The sequence below is a fragment of the Aquarana catesbeiana genome, linkage group LG04, assembly GCF_042186555.1.
Source record: "Aquarana catesbeiana isolate 2022-GZ linkage group LG04, ASM4218655v1, whole genome shotgun sequence".
Taxonomy (NCBI): domain Eukaryota; kingdom Metazoa; phylum Chordata; class Amphibia; order Anura; family Ranidae; genus Aquarana; species Aquarana catesbeiana.
Genome location: NC_133327.1, coordinates 29038086 through 29059861, shown reverse-complemented (window position 1 = coordinate 29059861; position 21776 = coordinate 29038086). Strand labels below are relative to the sequence as shown.

Genomic DNA, 21776 nt, shown 5'->3' with positions numbered 1-21776 from the left:
TTGGTCTCGAGTTCTTGGATCTTCAGGACAAGCAGTTCTGCTAACCCTCAAATCTTACCTTCTCGGGGGACAGCAATACCAATTCCAGTAGTTGAGATTTTAACATGAGTAATATTGTTGCTCAGAGGGATGCCTATTTCTAACTCCCCAGAGCTGTCTCTTTTCTGACGTACCTCTGTTTCTACAGATATTATGCAGCTTACATGTCTGCTGGTTGGATTCTCAATCTACTCCTTCTCAAAACAGAGATCATTTTCAAGAATCCAGAGGGGGTTCTCAGAACACTACAAGAGGTTGGCTGGCTAGTGTTTAAAAAAAGGGTTATCTGACCCCTACACAAGTCCTTGTGTATCTGAGAGCCTAATTCATCATGGTACATTATTTTTTGCTGCTAGAGCATATTGGTGATATGGATAGTGGATTATCTTGGCTTTCTGCTCTTCTCCTGTCAGAGTTTCAATGCCTGATGATGATTAGGACCATGGTCCATCCCATTCCTATATTAATTTGGGCTCTCACATACCATCAGAAAAACCTTGGGTGGTGGCACAGTAGTAAATCTTCTTTTTGAACATTACAGATATCTGGCCACCTCCTATATGTTCCTTATGTGTTTCGTCACCTGACAGTAGGCTCTTTAGTCTCGATGAAGCTGAACAATAGAGATGAGCCGAACACCCCCCGGTTCGGTTCGCACCAGAACCTGCGAACGGACCGAAAGTTCGCACGAACGTTAGAACCCCATTGACGTCTATGGGACTCGAACGGTCGAAATCAAAAGTGCTAATTTTAAAGGCTAATTTGCATGGTATTATCCTAAAAAGGGTTTGGGGACCGGGGTCCTACCCCAGGGGACATGTATCAATGCAAAAAAAACTTTTAAAAACGGCTGTTTTTTCGGGAGCAGTGATTTTAATGATGCTTAAAGTAAAAAAAAAAAAAAAGTGAAATATTCCTTTAAATATCGTACCTGGGGGGTGTCTATAGTATGCCTGTAAAGTGGCGCGTGTTTCCCGTGTTTAGAACAGTCCCTACACCAAATGTCATTTTTAAAGGAAAAAATCTCATTTAAAACTGCTTGCGGGTTTAATGTAATGTCGGGTCCTGGCAATATGGATGAAAATCAGTGAGACAAACGGCATGGGTACCCCCAGTCCATTACCAGGCCCTTTGGGTCTTGTATGGATATTATGGGGAACCCCGCACCCAAATTAAAATAAGGAAAGGTGTGGGGCCACCAGGCCCTATATACTCTGAACAGCAATATACAAGCGGTGCAAACAAGACAGGGACTGTAGGTTTGTTGTTACGTAGAATCTGTTTGTCATTTTGAATGGGTACATTTTTAACGTGTTTAGCTCCAGCCAAAATATCTTTTTTAAGCTTTTTGGAAAACATAGGGAAGGGTTATCACCCCTGTGACATTTGTTTTGCTGTCTTTCCTCCTCTTTAGAAGATTTCATCTCACTTTTTGTCCCAATGACAAATGTTTTTTGAGAATTTGGGGTTTTTTGTGGAACAAGGATTGGAAAGCATCAGTGGAAAGGAGAAATGTTTTTCCCATATTAACTCTTACAGGAGAGAATTTCCCTTCCTAGGGGTAGATTTCATCTCACTTCCTGTTGTCTCCTTCTGTTTGCAAGTAGGAGTCCTTTGTAAGTTAGATGTTTGAAAGTAGGGGCCTGCCCTATATACTCAGCAGAAATTTGGGCCTTAGGTGTTGTTGTGGCCACAACAACGTAAGCCCTCACAGGGCCCTGCTGTGAAATATTAGATCAAGAATTATAATTACATGCCCCTGTTGAACAGGGGCAGAAAAACTGGGCCTTTGGTGGTGGTGGTGGTGCTGGTGCCACAACACTGTAAGTCCTCACTCGCTCTTGGTGGGTGCAGAAATGGGCCCTGCTGTGAAATATTAGATCAAGAATTGTAATTACATGCCCCTGTTGAACAGGGGCAGAAAAATTGGGCCTTTGGTGGTGGTGGTGCTGGTGCCACAACACTGCAACCCCTCACAGACACTCTAGTTGGAATGCAGGAATGAGCCCTGCTGCAAAGTATTGCATCAAAAATTGTAATTACACGCCCCTGTTAAACAGGGGCAGATAAAAATTGGGCCTTAGGCACTGGTGCTGGTACCACAACACTGCAACCCCTCACAGACACTCTAGTTGGAACGCAGGAACGAGCCCTGCTGCAAAGTATTGCATCAAAAATTGTAATTACACGCTCCTGTTAAACAGGGGCAGAAAAATTGGGCCTTAGGCACTGGTGCCACAACACTGCAACCCCTCACAGACACTCTAGTTGGAACGCAGGAACGAGCCCTACTGCAAAGTATTGCATCAAAAATTGTAATTACACGCCCCTGTTAAACACGGGCTGAAAAATTGTGCCTTAGGCACTGGTGGTGGCACCCAGAACCAAAAATGTTGTTACAAGCTATCAGCATGATGATTGAGGAGGAAGAGGATAATTACTCAGGGATAGTCACTCAGCATCAGCATAGGCAGTCTTTGAAGGGATCTGAAATTTCAAAAAAAATTATTCGGTTACATCAGCATCAGGTGCTTGGTAGCTGGTGGTGATCCAAGACTGATTCATTTTTATGAAGGTCAGTCGATCGACCAAGTCGGTGGACAGATGCACCCTGTGATCGGTTACCACGCCTCCAGCAGCACTGAATGTGCGTTCCGAAAGAACGCTGGATGCAGGACAGGCCAGTAGCTCAATTGTATACTGTGCAAGCTCTGGCCAGTGATCCATCCTCAAGACCCAGTAACCCACAGGATTTTTGGTGGGAAAGGTGTCCAAGTCAGATCTTGCCCCTAGGTATTCCTGCACCATGTAAAACAGACGCTGGCGATGGTTGCTGGAACCGATCATACCTTGGGGCTGCGGACCAAAAAATTGTCTGAACGCATCCGTCAGACAGCCACCTTCTCCACCGCTCCTTCTTTGACTGACCGAAGCCTCAGCAACACGTTGTCCAGAAACAGGAGTTTGTAACCTCCCAGTCTCTGGGAACGCGTTGCACAGACCTTTCTGCAAGGCCTCCTGAAGATGTTTCATCCTCTGCTCCCTCTGCGATGGAAAAATAAGGTCCGCAACCTTACCCTTGTAATGTGGATCAAGGAGGGTTTCCAGCCAGTATTGGTCCTTCTCCTTGATACCACGAATACGAGGATCCTTACGCAGGCTTTGCAGGATCAGGGAGGCCATGCAGCTTAGGTTTGCTGAGGCATTCGGTCCAGAGTCCTCTGGGTCACTAAGGACAACATGGTCCACAGCCACCTCCTCCCAGCCACGTACAAGTCCATGTGTTTCTTGGGACTGATCCCTTAAAGACTGCTGCTGATGCTGAGTGCCAGGCTTCACCTCCATACTGACACAATCTTCCTCCCCCTCGTCCTCTTCCTGTGTGATCGGTGGGCACGCAGGAACACTGTCTGGATAAAGGGGGCCTTGAGAGCTAAGGAAGTCCTCCTCTTCCTGCTTCTGTTCTGCCTCAAGTTCCCTGTACATTATTCCACGCAGCGTGTGCTCCAACAGGTGGACAAGGGGGACAGTGTCACTGATGCATGCACTGTCACTGCTCACCATCCTCGTGGCCTCCTCAAATGGTGACAGGACAGTGCATGCATCCCTGATCATGGCCCACTGGCGTGGGGGAAAAAAAACAAGCTCCCCTGACCCTGTCCTGGTGCCATAGTCACATAGGTACTCATTGATGGCCCTCTGCTGCGTGTGCAGCCGCTGCAGCATGGCCAACGTTGAGTTCCACCTAGTGGGCATGTCACAGATTAGGCGGTTCTTGGGCAGGTTAAACTCCTTTTGGAGGTCCGTCAGCTGAGCACTGGCATTATATGACCGGCGGAAATGCACACAGACTTTCCTGGCCTGCCTCAGGACATCCTGTAAGCCCGGGTACCTGCCCAAGAACCGCTGCACCACCAAGTTAAGGACGTAAGCCAAACAGGGCACATGGGTCATTTGTCCCTGTCGGAGGGCAGAGAGGAGGTTGGTGCCATTGTCGCAAACCACCATTCCTGCCTTAAGTTGGCATGGCGTCAACCACCTCTGAACCTGCCCCTGCAGAGCTGACAGAACCTCTGCCCCAGTGTGGCTCCTGTCCCCCAAGCACACCAGCTCAAGCACCGCATGGCATCTTTTGGCCTGCGTACTTGCGTAGCCCCTTGAACGGCTACGGAGCACCGCTGGTTCCGAGGACAAAGCACATGAAGAGGCCATGGAGGAAGAAGAAGAGGAGGGGGTGGAGGAGAGAGGTGTGTCAGAATCACCAGTAGTGGCATTTTGGAAGCGTGGCGGCGGAACAACCTCCAACACTACTGCACCTTGTCCTGCATCCTTCCCAGCTACCAGCAGAGTCACCCAATGTGCAGTGAAACTTAGGTAACGTCCCTGTCCATGCCTGCTGGACCATGAGTCAGTGGTAATATGCACCTTACCGCTGACCGCCCTGTCCAGCGAGGCCAGGACATTGCCTTCCACATGCTGGTAGAGAGCCAGAATTACCTTCCGTGAGAAAAAGTGGCGTTTGGGAAAGTGCCACTGAGGAACCGCACATTCCACAAACTCACGGAAGGGGGCAGAGTCTACCAACTGAAAAGGTAGCAGTTGAAGTGCTAGCAATTTTGCCAAGCTAGCATTCAACCGCTGGGCATGTGAATGGCTGGGAGCGATCTCCTTTCTGCGGTGCAGCAGCTGGGGCAGGGAAATTTGCCTGGTACAATATGATGTCGGTGTACCAATAGCAGATTGCCCGCAAGTACTTGGCTGTGACACACCTAATTCTACACCTTCATTCCTCTCAGTGCAAGTCTCAGAGAGAACTGAAGGTATTCTCTCTATCTGAATGCCGGAACACACTACACAGGGCCGCCGTGTAGGCGGCCTTATATAGTGTGGGACGTGTACTAAACCCCCTGAGCCATAATTGGCAAAAGCCTCCTTGGCTTTGGCCAATTATGGCTCTCTGTTCAGACAGCGCTGTGATTGGCCAAGCATGCAGGTCATAGTGCATGCTTGGCCAATCATCAGCCAGCAATGCACTGCGATGCCACAGTGAATTATGGGCCGTGATGCGCCACTCGAATTCACCACCCATGCACCACCCATATCGTTTATAATTCGGCGAACAACCGAACACACAATGTTCGAGTCGAACATGGGTTCAACTCGAACACAAAGCTTATCCCTAATTGGCACCATAGATGGGGACTCTATAAACTTCACAAAGACCAAATAATATACACTGATTTGGGTTATTTTTACCAAAGATATGTAGCAGTATAAATTTTGGCCAACATTTATGAAGAAAAATTACTAATTTGCAAAATTTTAAAACAGAAACAAAGAAAATGTTATTTATTTATTTTTTTACAAACTTTTTGGTCTTTTTTAATTTATAGCTCAAAAATAAAAACCCAGTAGTTATTAAATATCACCAAAAGAAAGCTCTATTTGTGTGAAAAAAAAAGGACAAAAATTTAATGTGGGTATAGTGTTGCATGACTGAGTAATTGTCATTCAAAATGTGAGAGCACTGAAAGCTGAAAATTGGTATCGTTAGGAAGGGGGTTTAAGTGCCCAGTGGGCAAGTGGTTAAAAGTCAGCAGCTACAGTATTTGTAGCTGCTGACTTTAAAAAAAAATGGGGCTGGAACTATGGTTTAAAATAGCAGAATCTCTTAAAACCCCTACTGCTTTTCTCACTCTAGATGCTGGGAAAGCATTTGATAGAGTTCATTGGGATTACCTGCATGCCACTCTAAGAACATCTGGGTTTACTGGCCGTATTTTCAATTTCCATTCTCTTCACAACTCCCTCCGCAAGAGTGTTCCTTTCCTCAGTCTTTTCTGAGCAATTTCTCATGGTACATGCCAGGGGTGTCCCTTTTCTCCTCTGATACTTTCCCTGGTGATGAAGCCATTAGCTACGGTGATTAGGACCTTAACACCTTTTCACATTTCAGGTATTGATATTAATGACACTTTCTGCAAAATTGAGCTTTTCAGTGACAAATGTGGCTCCTTCCCTGCAAGAGATCCAACATGTCCTGGAAGTATTCAGTCAAGTTTCCTACTATAGGGTAAATGTCTCTAAGCTTTCTGTATTACCTATAAGCATTGTACCATTATCATTATCCATCTTGAAATCTGAATTTCAGTGTAGATGGAAGTTGAGCAGCATTACATAACTAGGTATCCAATTAACTTCATCAATATTATATCTATACTCCACTAACGTATGATACATTCTCTCCTTACTGCTGGTGTGACTGTGGTCAAATAGGAAATATAATGCATGTTCTATGGGAGTGCAAAAGCCTAGCTTTTGGACATCAGTTTTTTCATTAATATCTCAAGTTACAGGTGTCATTACCAGCCCTTCACCTGAGCTGGCTTTATTGGGTATTTCCATCCATGATTTCCCGAAAACCATTTAGAATATTATTTTTTTATATTTTATTTGCAGCATATCTATCCATCACAATCAAATGGAAACACACTATAGCCCTGAATATTTCTGAGGTCATCCATATGCTATGTACACACGATAGAATTTTCCGATAACAAAACCGTGGATTATTTTCCGAAGGCTGTTGTCTTGCATACACACGGTCACACAAATGTTGTCAGAAATTCCAAACGCCAAGAACGCGGTGATGTACAACACGTATGTCGAGCAGAGAATAATTAAGTTCAATAGCCAGTGCAGCTCTTCTGCTTGATTCCGAGCATGCATGGACTTTTGTGCGTCAGAATTGTGTACACACGCTCAGAATTTCCGACAACAAATCTTGTTGTCAGAAAATTTCAGAACCTGCTCTCAATCATTTGTTGGTGGAAATTCCGACAACAAATGTTCTATGGAGCATACACATGGTCGGACTTTCCGACAACAAGCTCACATCCAAAATTTGTTGTCGGAAAATCCTATTGTGTGTCTCCTTGGTTACAAGTGTGTGGCACTTCACAAATTTGAATAAAGCCAGTTTTCAGCTATTACCGAAAAACTACTGTTTTTCTCTCTGGCAAATTGATTTGCATTGCTTTGTTTTGTATTGTTTAGTTTTGCTTGTTTCTTATTTTCTTCTCAAGATTTTTCTTTCTGCTTCTCAGTTTGATATTTCATCCCTTGTGGATTATAAGGTTCAGTGTAAACGTGCGGATGATATATTTACTCTAATGCCACGTACACACGAGTTTTCGACAGAGTCCAATGGGAGCTTTTCATCGTATAATCCGCTTGAGTGTACACCCCATCGGACCTTTCCCTTTGAAAGTTCCGACAAACTTAGATATAGAACTTGTTTTAAATTTTCCCGCTGTAACTAATTACTATCGGGAAAAACGTTTTTTGTATGCTGTTCCAACGAACCCAAAACGACGCATGCTCTGAAGCAAGTACAAGATGGAAGCTATTGGCTACTGGCTCTTGAACTTCCTTTTTCTAGTCCCGTTGTACGTTGTGTACGTCACATTGTTCTGGACGGTCGGAGTTTGATGTTATCGTGTGAATGCAAGACCGCTTGAATGGAATTCCATCGAAGTTCCGTCAGAGAAACCTTCGGAGTTTAGTCCGACGGCAAAACCGGTCGTGCATGAAGGTTATTGTTGCAATGTGCTGCATCACGTAATGATTCTTCTTGCAACCTTTGTATGCAACTCTAAAACTTTAATAAAAACTATTGAAACAAAGCACAGATGCCCAGACCAGATGTAGCAATGTCAGGATGTGTTGATTCATTTCACAACTCCATGACTAATTTGCCTACGTAAATATTTTATACAATGTTTTTAAGGACGTATAAAGTTTTTATTTGGAATTCTGCTTAAATAAACCTTTTTATTATTACTATTATTAATTATTGTTATAAGCTTAAAAATTGAAAACGCGTTGAAAATGCATTTTTGATAATATTACATATAGCAGTTTTAAATGTAAAGTTTTTTTTCATGAGTAAATATTTTTTTACACACTGTGATAACCTGACAGCTTAATTTGTCACTATGCTTCTCCCTGTGTGAGGCACAGTGATGGCTGAACCCAGCAGATTTGTATTTAAAGAGACATCATGTGATCAACGTGCTTTGCTATCATGGTGATCACATGATTGGGAACTACATTGACTGGTTTCTGATTGTTAGTGTAGACTAGTGTCTGTCAGTGATAATGATAGATAGATAGATAGATTTCCATGTGTGTCAGCCTTACATTCTGAAAGCTGATAGTGTTTGTTTTGCACATTCTTTAAAGTTATGTAGAAAACAAACTCAACCCCATATCTATTTTATTTGGCATATTGTAATTCTTCAATCTTGGCCTCTTCAAAATTTCAGATAGTTCCTGTTTTGGGTCCAGTAGGGCATGTCACCTTAACACAACCATATACCTTCCCAACTGTCAAAGAGCCTTTTAAACATCTTTATTTCTTAGGCTGTAGATTAAAAGGTTTAACATTGGTGTAACAATTGTATAGAACGCCGACACCATCTTGTCTGTGACTATAGTATCTGAATATCTCGGTCTCATGTACATAAATATTGCTGTTCCAAAGTTACAATGTTGTCCATTGAGATATCCCCACAAGATAGCTGAAGTAAGGATGGGGCTTCACAAAAGAAGTGGTTAATGGTTATATGTCCACAAAATCATAAATGGCATATAAAGTATATATCAAAGGAGGCTATGCTACCCACCAGCCATCCTAGACAAGTCAATCATCCTGGTACAGGAAACTATATTCAAAATAACATTGTAACGCAGGGAATTACAGATAGCCACATATCGGGCATAGGCCATGAAACCCAATAGTATTCATTCTGTTTCAGCCATAAAAAGAAAGAAGTAAACTTGAAAAACACAACCAGTATATAAAATAGTTTGTGTGGATAAAACAATTTTTAGTAGCATCTTGGGCACAATGATTGATGTATAACAGATGTCCAAGAAGGACAGATTCGTAAGAAATAAATACATAGGGTTGTGTAAATGGTTGTCTCTTCTGACGGCCACTATAAGGAGAATGTTCCCGACCAAAGTGGTCATGTAGACAAGTGAGAATACCTGGAACAGCCAAAGTTGTAAGTTGGGATTATCTGTAAGGCCAAGAAGAATTAATTCTGTTACTGTACTTTGGTTTTCAGCTGCCATGGTCACACTCTTCTAACAATTTGCTTGTCCCACAGGTGAACGTTTTGTTGAATTAGGGACAAAATAAGAAAGATCTATATGAGAGAAAATTGCAATCTGAAAATATATCACCAGTAAACTTACAGGCTATCAGTGGAAAGGTAAATGTGGGTAAATTACCAATATCTTTTTGTACTACATCCCATATGTTAAAATAAAAGAACAAAGAGTATATGTGGGACTTTTAAGGTGCTATCATATCACAAGGACACTAAATGTAAAAAAAAATCATAATTTTTTTTAAACATCAAAAAAAATATATAATGTATTAACCAATGGACACAAATACATATATTTCCTTTAAAAAGTTATCTCATATGTGGCTCTTGATTGGCATGGCTGGCAAAAATCCAGACATGTTTTGCCTGATTAGGCTTCCTCAGGGGATGTAATTGTTCATTGTGCGTAATGTCATTCCCCTAATGCTCAGTATTTTGCTTCAAAAAATAATTATTATAATTATTATTATTATTATTTTTTAAGCAATATACTGAGCATTAGGGAAATGCCATGACGCACAACAGACAATTACATCCCCCGAGAAAGCCTAATCAGGCGAAACATGTCGGGATTATGCCAGCCATGCCAACCAGGAGACACATATGAGATAACTTTTTAAATGAAATATATGTATTTGTGTCCATTGGTTAATACATTATATATTTTAATGATGTTTAAAATAAAATGATGATTTTTTTATTACGTTTAGTGTCCTTGTGATATGATAGCACCTTAAAAGTCCCACATATTCTTTTCGTTCTTTCATTTTTACAGTCTATCAGGTTATGTCCATTTTGTGGACACACAACACAAACATTTAAGCAGGTGCTATTATTACATATTTGTTACTGACTTTTTTTTCTTTGAAACCTTTGCTGTAGGTTGAGCAAAATTTTAGCTACGCACCATTTAATGATGTAATGTTACAGCTGGATACTGTATATTTGGTTTACGGATAATATATAAAAGTTGCATTCAAGTGATATACTGCACAGAACTGTGCATTACTATACTAGCATGTATAATAGGAAAACAATTAGTAAAAGCTAAAACAAAGCTAAGTTTTAAAACATAAGATTATATTTGTAGAAGAAGATACCAACTCAGATTAAAATGTTTATACAAAAATCTATTAAAAAATAAAGCAAAGTTTACTTCAAACAATGCAAGAAATGTAAATAACTTTTAAATAAATACTTGTCTGACCTGCAATTAAACCAACAAGAAAATATAAAAAGGAAGATGAGATTCTTCTTATCTTATAATTTGTATTTTCCTTTAATAATAAACAGAACATTAGATATAAACAATATATTGGATTCAAAATTTCAACAAAACATATACTGTACAAATCATTTTACTTTTTACTAGGTGACCGGATAAAACATTTCATCGTGTCTAGAATCTGAGGCGAGCAGAAAAGTGTATCTAAACCTAAAAACAAACACGTAACATTGCACCCTACCAGTCTTTATTTGTGGTGCCTGCATTAGTTTTATTTTTTTAAAGCTGTTTTCACCTGGTGATTCTGCCTGTGACACACTTCCTGTTCTAGGATGATAAAGTAACTAAAGAGCTGCTCTGGCTTCAAGCAGGCTTCTGAAAACTTCAAAGAAGTTCAGATGCCTAACTCCAGCCCCACTGAAATCATATGGAGCCAAATCTGTCAACTGAAAAATGGCCATTTCTTAGCAGTGTCCACCTTTTGAAGAAACCCTTCCACCCAGTTCCTGCTTTCATAGAACACTTTATTACAGCTTCTATTAATGAAACAGGATCCATGAATGAAGGATGGTGGATGATTGAAGGGTCCTCCACCATGTAGGGGTCTGCAAGTATGGGGGCATGTTGATATCAGGACGAAACCTTTAATAACATGTGGGCCCCCAGATACTAGCCCCCATGTGAATGAGTATTGGGTATATAGTACCCCTACTCATTCACATTATCTGGTAAGGAGTTGGTGTGCCATTATGGTGTTGGAGCACTGAAGTTTATACAGTCTACACAGTGGAGTGTCAGCATTTGTTAATAAAGTGTCATCACTTGTCTTTCACATGATACATGGACTACTTATGATGTTTTAGACATTGAGTTTTCGGTGCACTTCTTTAAATATATCAAGGGCGTGAATAAGGTTTTAGGAAGGCAGTCTTTTCAATATGAAACCAAAATCAAGAACACGGGGACATGACCTCAAACCAACTGGAGGAATGTTCAAAACGAATCTTAGAAATTATTATTTTACCGAAAGGGTGGTTGATGAGTGGAATAAACTACCAACAGAGGTAGTGAGACAGGCAACAGTAAACAGCTTCAAACATGCTTGGGATAAACATAAATCTATATTCAGACAATGAGGTTAATGGAAAAAACAAAAAAAAAACAAACAAAAAATAAATGGGCAGATTCAATGGACTGCTCAGACTTTTTCTGTTTCTATGTTTGAATTTTTGTCATCTGTGGATGTATATACCACTATAGAGTTAGGAGGGTGCATTGGTGACATAATTTAAAGGGGGCAGGCACCTACGTTGTTTTGTTGCTCATTTAATTCAATTTGTGGTAAAGCAAGGAAGCAAAAACCCCTGCAGTATAGTAATGAGCTCTTGAACACTGAGATAGTCATTCCCTGACTATTTTGAGTGCTGATTCTTGGGTTTGTAGACAACTTTACTCTCTGTGCTGACAGAGGCCCTTGGGACTTGGCATGTACATCCTCTACCACAGTGTAATGCTCCACCATCCACCTCAGTTGGCCCATCACCTGGGGCTCCTAATGGCTGACCCAATGCTGAAGCTCACCCGGTGGCACCCTCAAATAATGGCCAGTTGTAGCAGGTCATGCATTTGGGACCAAAATGACTAACCGGTGAAATACCTCCAACAATGCCTCCTGTGCGTCAAATTTAATATTTTTTACAGCAAGGCCAATACTTGCTTTCATCAAGAGTACCTCTAGCAGGTTACAGGGTGAAGGCACCGCCAGCACCCAAAGCCCAATTTTTCTGCAACTGTTTGACAGGGGCATCAAATTTAAATTTTTTACAGCAAGACCACTTCTTGCTTTTATCAAGAGTACCTCTATAGAGCTACGGTGTGAAGGCATCACCAACACCCAAAGACCAATTTTTCCACAACAGTTTGAAAGGAGCATCAAATTAAAATTTTTTAGAGCAAGGCTAGTTTTTGCTTTCATCAAAAATACCTCTAGAAGGTTACGGGTTGAAGGCACCACCAACACCTAAAGACCAATTTCTCCACAACGGTTTGACTGGGGTGTCAAATTTACATTTTTTACAGCAAGGCCAATTCTTGCTTTCATCAAGAGTATTTCTAGAAAGTTATGGGGTGAAGACATCACTAGCACCCAAAGACCAATACCCTTTTTTATGGCCAATAACTTGCATATAAGCCCTCAAAATAGGGACTTTTGATTTTTCAAGTTCGGGTCCCATAGACTTTAATAGGGTTTGCGGTTCGGGTCCGAACTTTTCGCTGTTCGGGAGTTCTGACACAAACCGAACCGGGGGGTGTTTGGCCTATCTCTAAAATCTACCATCCAGCACCCATCCCTGGCATCCTGTACATATATATATATATATATATATATATATATATATATATATTGCACCATCACCAACACAAATCTGCTTACCAGATCCATTGATCCCACTAGTATAGGGAGGTCAAACCCCATGCATAACCATAGCATCCAGTCACTAACAGGGCTCTCTAGATGTATTACTCCAAACCCAGGGGAGGAAGAAAATAAAATCAGGATTATGCAGATAAATAGCATTTGTATTTTAAATAAAAACATTAAAATAATGCACCTCTTAGCTCCAGTTAAAACTCCATGCAAAACCCGCAGTCTTTAACAGACACCACTTATCCCAATTCCACCCTGTGCACTTCCAACAATACACACATTTGAACAATAATATCTGATATGCTGTCATTACTATAAGAGCCCATTCAAACTTTCCTTAAGCATTCCTTTTGCATGTTTGTTCATATCAAGTATAAACCCCATTCATTCCTAAATAGCTAGTTCACTTCTTGCAGCAGCATAAACCTGTGTTTAAACCATACATAAATACATGATCAAGAAATGATGATGTAGCAGCCTTTTAACACCCATGCAAATGCAGTACCATGAGTCAAAATGCATTTATTTCTATGCAGATATGAATCACTCTAGGTATTTTACCATTATATAATCATATTATTTAAACTTGCATGTGTGAAATCATTCAAGCAAATGTTATATATTACATTGTAATTATTGAAAGTGGCCATGAACTCACAAAACTGAGGAAGGAGCATAGACCTACCTCCTCCAAGATTATGAACTTGGTAATGATTATGACACAGAGATGCAGTGTTGAACAAGGCATGATAGGTCAGTGCTGGGAAAATAACAGCTGCAGGGTAATTTCAGGCAATGCTGGTGACTATTCCTAGTCCTTTGCCCTATTATTGCCTTTTTTTCAGATGCAATACAAGTACCCCTTCAACTGTCCAAATTAGGCTTGTATTCAGGCTGCAATTATATGTATATCATAGAGCTTGTATTCAACAAAAATGAAAAAAGGAACTAATTACTACAATATTGTTACTAGATTTTTGTATTTTGTAAACCATAATAAAATTGTTTTGCCTTGGAAAAATTGTAATTTTCATGGAATATTTTCTTCAGATTAGCCGGTGATGATAATACAGTAATGTTCAAAGTACACGCAGCTAAAACTTTTTTTTAACAGTTTTGGATAGAGTAGGGAAGAGTTAAAACCCCTATCAGGTTATTTATTGCTGTTTGTATTCAGTTGGGAGAAATGGAAAGGAATTATGAGGAAATCTCTCTGATGTGTCACAAATTGAGATGTGGAGAGCTGGTATTCTGACAGGGATCCCCTTATAGGAGTTTGGGCTTAGCTATTGGCTACTCCCATGTGACTGAACAGGTACTTGCAGATGGGGAAGAGAATTGATGCCAATAACATTGCTGAAGCCTAAGAGAGGCCCAGAGTACTCAAGCAGCCAGAGGCAAGAGTGTAGCCGGAGGCTGCAAGTGTAGAGGTGGCTCAGGAGAATGTGAATACGGTGGGAACTGTGAATGCAGAGATTATGTACCTGAGACTGTGGTGCTGTGAAGACTGAGGTTGTGGCTGAGGCTGTGGGTACTGCAGTACCCGTGGAGCAATGAAGGCCGCAGGTACAGTGAAGGTGCGGTAAAGAATGTGGATGAAACTGAGGAGCTGCTGAGGATGCAGGTGCAGAGGAGACCATGGTTTAATGCAGTGGTGAGTCAGGCTGTGAGTACAGCAGTGACTGGGCTTTGGGTGCAGCAGACCAGTCTGGAGTGAAGTGGAAGCTTTGACTACGGTTGCAGTGGTGGCTAATTTGCTGAGACAGCGCTCACCAGGTAGGGGTGCAACTGAGATTTAGTCTACAGTTAAAACAGAGAATAGTTTGATATAACACAGATGCTTAGGTGGGGAGAAATGGTTGAGTCATGGGTGCAGGCTTAAAAGCTGTTAAAGCTCTGCATTCAGAGTTCACGCTTATGCCCCGTAAACACGGTCGGACATTGATCGGACATTCCGACAACAAAATCCTAGGATTTTTTCCGACGGATGTTGGCTCAAACTTGTTTTGCGTACACACGGTCGCACAAAGTTGTCGGAAAATCTGATCATTCTGAACGCAGTGACGTAAAACACGTACGTCGGGACTATAAACGGGGCAGTAGCCATTAGCTTTCATCTCTTTATTTATTCTGAGCATGCATGGCACTTTGTGCGTCGGATTTGTGTACACACGATCGGAAATTCCGACAACGGATTTTGTTGTCGGAAAATTTATAGCCTGCTCTCAAACTTTGTGTGTCGGAAAATCCGATGGAAAATGTGTGATGGAGCCTACACACGGTCGGAATTTCCAACAACAAGGTCCTATCACACATTTTCCATCGAAAAATCCGACTGTGTGTATGGGGCAATAGACTTAGACTGTGAACAACTACCTTGTTAGCACTTGTGGTGTTTGACACTATGTTCGAGCAGTGACAGCCATTCCAATTAAGTTTAATTAGATGAAGCAGTCACATAACACATCATGGGGTGCATCACATGCCATGGCTACAACACAGAGTAAAATCCAGACGTGCCAGCAACCGTGAGAGAATGAGGAGGTTCTAGTGGTGGAACATGGAAGGTAAGGGAAGGTGACAAAAACCAGGTGTATTTGCCTCCTATAAATCTATCACCAGAACAGGTGTCCCCGTTAAATATTCCCCCCCATCTCTTGTACTGGTGACAGCTGTAACATTTTAGAATTTCTATCACTTTACGCCTCAGATAATGGTCACCAGGACAAATGGACAGGGTGAATCTTGCTAGCAGGGACACAGACAGCAATAAGAACCTAATAACGGCTTAAACCCTTATCTGCTCTATATATAACTAAAACATGATTTGGCTATACAGTATGTACACAAAAGCATATTCTGTGAATTCTGTTTTAATCATTACCATTGCATTTGATTTGGCATGTAAAGCCTGAAAAATACTATGCAGCATGAAAAAAATTTAAAAAATATATGTTTTATTTATGCTGTTGCTGAGCTTTAATTTGTAAAAATAAATAGGTAAAAAGCAGTTTTGGGGACCCATATTTTAAATATTGTGTATTTTTAAATGCTTCCTATAAATCAGAGCTCTGGACACTGCTCACTGCCTCTGAATATAAATATAGAAAACAATCATACTAACAATGAATTACATTATTAAAAAAAAAGGCTGAAAAGTTATAGCATTCATAGTAATATGTTATTTTTGTAGTTAGTTAAATGCTACAAATAACTTATTTTCAGAGAAATTGTGAAGAAGTTTAACTTTATGGTCAACAAACCTTTAATACGTGATGATAGAATTTGAAGTTTTTGTCAAGTGATTGTAAAGCTTGTTTTTTTTTTTTTTTTTAATAACAAACATGTCATACTTACCTCCACTGTGCAGTTCATTTTGCACAGAGTGGCCTCGATCATCCTCTTCTGGGGTTCCCCGGCGGTGCTATCAGCTAACCCCCTAGGAGAAGCGCTCTCCTGGGGGGTTACCTTGCAGGCGCGCTCCCAAGTCCAGCATTTGCTTCTAAAGAATGAAGGACTCGGCCCTGTGTCATTGGATTTAAATGACAGCAGCGGGAGCCAATGGCTGTGCTGCTATCAATTTATTCAATCAAGAACCCCGGGCAAAGAGGTACAGCGCTTCTCCGCCGAGGGAACGAAGGGGGTTGGGTGAGCAAAACGGGGGGGGATGGGGGGGGGGCGGTCGCTGTCAGAAGTTTTTTCACCTTAATGCATAGGATACATTAAAGTGAAAAAGCATGAGGGTTTACAACCCCTTTAATGAATACATAAAACTGTGTACATGAAAAATAAAAGGCTGCCACTAGACAAAAGACTTCTCCAGATCTTAACATACTGTATATGTACATCCGAAAACTGTTGATGCAGAAGTAGCACAGGTTTAAAAATTGTGCATAGTTATGTCTGTCTTTAGATCCTTTTTTTGTCAGAAACCATGAAATCAGGCCGAGACAGAAGTACAGTTAAATCATACTTGTTTAATAATAAAAGTAAAAAGAACAAACACAGTTAAAACATAACCAAAGTTCAATAACCGGAATGAATAGTCAGCCAAGCCAGAAGTCAGGGATCAATGTAGTGGAACAGCAAGCAGGATCTGGAGCCAGAAGGGATGTCAGCAAAGCAAGTCTTGAACAGGATCGCAGGAGAGTGTCTCAGTTTCTATGATGTTGACTAGGGATGAGCTTCGAGTTCGAGACGAACTCCTGTTCGACTCGAACATCGGCTGTTCGCAAGTTCGCCGAACAGCAAACAATTTGGGGTGTTCGCGGCAAATTCTAATGCCGCGGAACACCCTTTAAAAGTCTATGGGAGAAATGAAAAGTGCTAATTTTAAAGGCTTATAAGCAAGTTATTGTCATAAAAAGTGTTTGGGAACCTGGGTCCTGCCCCAGGGGACATGGATTAATGCAAAAAAAAGTTTTAAAAACAGCTGTTTTTTCAGGAGCAGTGATTTTAATAATGCTTAAAGTCAAACAATAAAAGTGTAATATCACTTTAAATTTTGTAGCTGGGGGGTGTCTATAGTATACCTGTAAAGGGGCGCATGTTTCCCATGTTTAGAATAGTCTGACAGCAAAATGACATTTCAAAGGAAAAAAGTCATTTAAAACTACTCGCGGCTATTGCATTGCCGGTCCGACAATACACATAAAAGTTTATTGATAAAAACAGCATGGGAATTCCCCACAGGGGAACCCCGAACCAAAATTAAAAAAAAAAAATAAAGTGGAGGTCCCCCTAAATTCCATACCAGGCCCTTCAGGTCTGGTATGGATTTTAAGGGGAACCCCACGCCAAAATTAAAAAAAAAAAACAGTGTGGGGTCCCTCCAAAAATTCATACCAGACCCTTACCTGAGCACGCAACCTGGCAGGCCGCAGGAAAAGAGGGGGGACGAGAGAGCGCCCCCCCCTCCTGAACCGTACCAGGCCACATGCCCTCAACATTGGGAGGGTGCTTTGGGGTAGCCCCCCAAAACACCTTGTCCCCATGTTGATGAGGACAAGGGCCTCATCCCCACAACCCTGGCCGGTGGTTGTGGGGGTCTGCGGGTGGGGGGCTTATTGGAATTTGGAAGCCCCCTTTAACAAGGGGACCCCCAGATCCCGGCCCCCCCTGCCCTGTGTGAAATGGTAAGGGGGTACAAAAGTACCCCTACCATTTCACTAAAAATCTGTCAAAAATGTTAAAAATGACAAGAGACAGTTTTTGACAATTCCTTTATTTAAATGCTTCTTCTTTCTTCTTTCTTCTATCTTCTTTCTTCTTCTTCTGATTCTTCTGGCTCTTCTGGTTCTTCCTCCGGTGTTCTCGTCCAGCATCTCCTCCACGGCGTCTTCTATCTTCTTCTCCTCGGGGCGCTCCGCACCCATGGCATGGGGGGAGGCTCCCGCTCTTCTTTTCATCTTCTTCTCTTCTTCATCTTCTTCTTCTTCATCTTCTTCTCTTCTTCATCTTCTTCTCCGGGCCGCTCCGCATCCATGGTGGCATGGAGGGAGACACCTGCTGTGTGATGCGTCTCCTCTTCTGACGGTTCTTAAATAACGGGGGCGGGGCCACCCGTGACCCTGCCCCCCTCTGACGCACGGGACATGACGGGACCTGTGGCATTACCCGTGATGTCACAGGGAAGTCCCGTCAAGTCACTGTGCGTCAGAGGGGGGCGGGGTCACCGGGTGGCCCCGCCCCCCATTATTTAAGAACCGTCAGAAGAGGAGACGCGTCACACAGCGGGAGCCTACCTCCATGCCACCATGGATGCAGAGCGGCCCGATGAAGAAGAGAAGATGAAGAAGAGAAGAAGATGAAGAGAAGAGCGGGAGCCTCCCCCCATACCATGGGTGCAGAGTGGCCCGAGGAGAAGAAGATAGAAGATGCCGCGGAGGAGATGCTGGAGGAGAACACCGGAGGAAGAACCAGAAGAGCCATATACTTATATACTTTATTATATCTTATAGTTTTTTTAAAAAATGAATTCCCAAGATATTTAAAACAATTTAGTTTCTACATTCGAGATTTTCAATGAAAAACATCCCCACAGAGTTTGCAACAATCTACGGTATATCTAAATGAAAAAAAAAAAAATCTCAATGCCATTCCAAACCAAGTCAGAAGTTTTCCTTGGCTTGCATGATTGCATATCAAACTGGACCAACTAAAAAAATTCCAGTGAAAACTTTGTATTCATTTTTTTTCCCTATCTTACTTATGTTTAATGACTACATAGCTGTATATACATATATCACCCTGTATTTTTAAACTTGTTTAAAATTCAATAAACACATTGAAATGGAAAAGGTACTTTATGAATAGCAGCAACTCAAATATATAAATACATAAAAACATAAAACACTCTATTGGTGCAAAAAAAATCACATGGAAATTATTGTTGAATAAACTCAAAATCCATATAAATTGAAATTGAAATTACATTCTTAGAAAGTCCACACTTTAGGTTATCAGTGTGGCATGCTGATTATCACACCATGTGCATACAAATATACATGTGGATAATACTCCATATCTGTGTGTGGTGCTCACTTCCAAGCGACCCTCCCCAACTTCTCCCACACTCACCAGAGAGACTGGAGCCCTTTGCATAAACAAGTGGGTTAGCAGTATGTTTGTATCTCACAGGAATGGATAATCTTTCAGATCCAGTATCCCAAAATGCTGCCTCTACAGCATTATGCCCATATACTAATCAGAATTATTTGTAACAGGTAGGGATGAGCCAAACACCCCCCCCGGACCAGAACCTGTGAACGGACCGAAAGTTTGCGCAAACTGTAGAACCCCTTTAAAGTCTATGGGACTCGAATGTTCGAAATCAAAAGTGCTAATTTTAGTTAGTGTCCTAAAAAGGGTTTGGGGACCTGGTCCTGCCCCAGGGTACATGTATCAATGCAAAAAAAAGTTCTAAAAACGCCTGTTTTTTCGGTAGCAGTGATTTTAATGATACTTAAAGTGAAAAAAAAAGTGAAATATTCCTTTAAATATCGTACCTGGGGGTTGTCTATAGTATGCCTGTAAAGTGGCAAGTGTTTCCCATGCTTAGAACAGTCCCTGCACAAAATGACATTTTTAAAGGAATAAAAGTCATTTAAAACTGCTTGCGGCTTTAATGTAATGTCAGGTCCCGGCAATATGGATGAAAATCAGTGAGACAAACGGCATGGGTACCCCCCACCCCCCAGTCCATTACCAGGCCCTTTGGGTCTTGTATGGATATTAAGGGGAACCCCGCACCCAAATTAAAAAAAAAAGAAAGGCGTGGGCCCCCCAGGCCCTATATACTCTGAACAGCAGTATACAGACAGTGCAAACAAGACAGGGACTGTAAGTTTGTTGTTAAGTAGAATCTGTTTGTAATTTTAAACTGGTACATTTTAAAATGTAGCTCCAGCCAAAAAATCTATTTTTAAGCTTTTTGGAAAACATAGGAAAGGGTTATCACCCCTGTAACATTTGTTTTGCTGTATGTGCACCTCTTCAGAAGATTTCACCTCACTTTCTGTCCCAATGACAAATGTTTTTTGAAAATTTGGTGTTTTTAGTGAAACAAGGATTGGTGATAAAGCATCAGTGAAGAGGAGACATGTTTTTCCCATATTAACTCTTACAGGAGAGAATTTCCCTTCCTAGAGGTAGATTTCATCTCACTTCCTGTTGTCTCCTTCCGTTTGCAAGTAGGAGTCGTTTGTAAGTTGGATGTTTGAAAGTAGGGGCCTGCCCTATATACGCTGCAGAAATTGGGGCCTTAGGTGTTGGTGTTGCCACAACACTGTAAGCTCTCACAGTTACTCTTGGTGGGTGCAGGAACGGGCCCTGCTGTAAAATATTAGATCAAGAATTGTAATTACATGCCATTGTTGAACAGTGGTAGAAAAATTGGGCTTTTGGTGGTGGTGGTGCTGGTTCCACAACACTGTAAGTCCTCACAGTTACTCTTGGTGGGCGCAGGAATGGGCCCTGCTGTGAAATATTAGTTTAAGAATTGTAATTACATGTCCCTGTTGAGCAGGGGCAGAAAAATTGGGTCTTAGGCACTGGTGCCACAACACTGCAACCCCTCACAGATGCTATAGTTGGAGCGCAGGAATGAGCCCTGCTGCAAAGTATTGCATCAAAAATTGTAATTATACGCCCCTGTTAAACAGGGGCTGAAAAATTGGAACTTGGGCACTGGTGCTGGTGCCACAAAACTGCAATCCCTCACAGATACTATAGTTGGAGCGCAGGAATGAGCCCTGCTGCAAAGTATTGCGTCAAAAATTGTAATTGCACGCCCCTGTTAAACAGGGGCAGAAAAATTGGGCCTTGGCCACTAGTGGCAGTGCCCAGAACCAAAAAATGTTCTTACAAGCGATCAGCATGAAAATTGAGGAGGAAGAGGATTGTGACTCAGCATAACAGGATAGTCACTCAGCATCAGCATAGGCAGTCTTGAAGGGATCTCACATTAAAAAAAAAATCAATCGGTTACATCAGCATCAGGTGCTTGGTAGCTGGTGATCCAAGACTGATTCATTTTTATGAAGGTCAGCCGATCGGCCAATTCGGTGGACAGGAGCAGCCTGTGATCGGTTACAAAGCCTCCAGCAGCACTGAATGTGCGTTCCAAAAGAACGCTGGATGCAGGACAGGCCAGTAGCTCAATTGCACACTGTGCAAGCTCTGGCCAGTGATCCATCCTCGAAACCCAGTAACACAGAGGATTTTTGGTGGGAAAGGTGTCCAAGTCTGATCTTGCCCCAGGTAATCCTGCATCATGTGAATCAGACGCTGGCGATGGTTGCTGGAACCGATCAGACCTTGGAGCTGCGGACTAAAAAATTGTCTGAACGCATCGGTCAGATGGCCACCTTCTTCACCGCTCCTTCTGTGACTGACCGAAGCCTCA

At 41.8% G+C, this 21776-nt stretch overlaps 1 pseudogene; it reads right to left on the bottom strand.

Annotated features, from left to right (window-relative positions):
• Window positions 1-8397: 8397 nt before the first annotated feature.
• On the bottom strand, window positions 8398-9180 carry LOC141141141 (olfactory receptor 5I1-like; annotated as a pseudogene).
• Between the last annotated feature and the right edge of the window lie 12596 nt (window positions 9181-21776).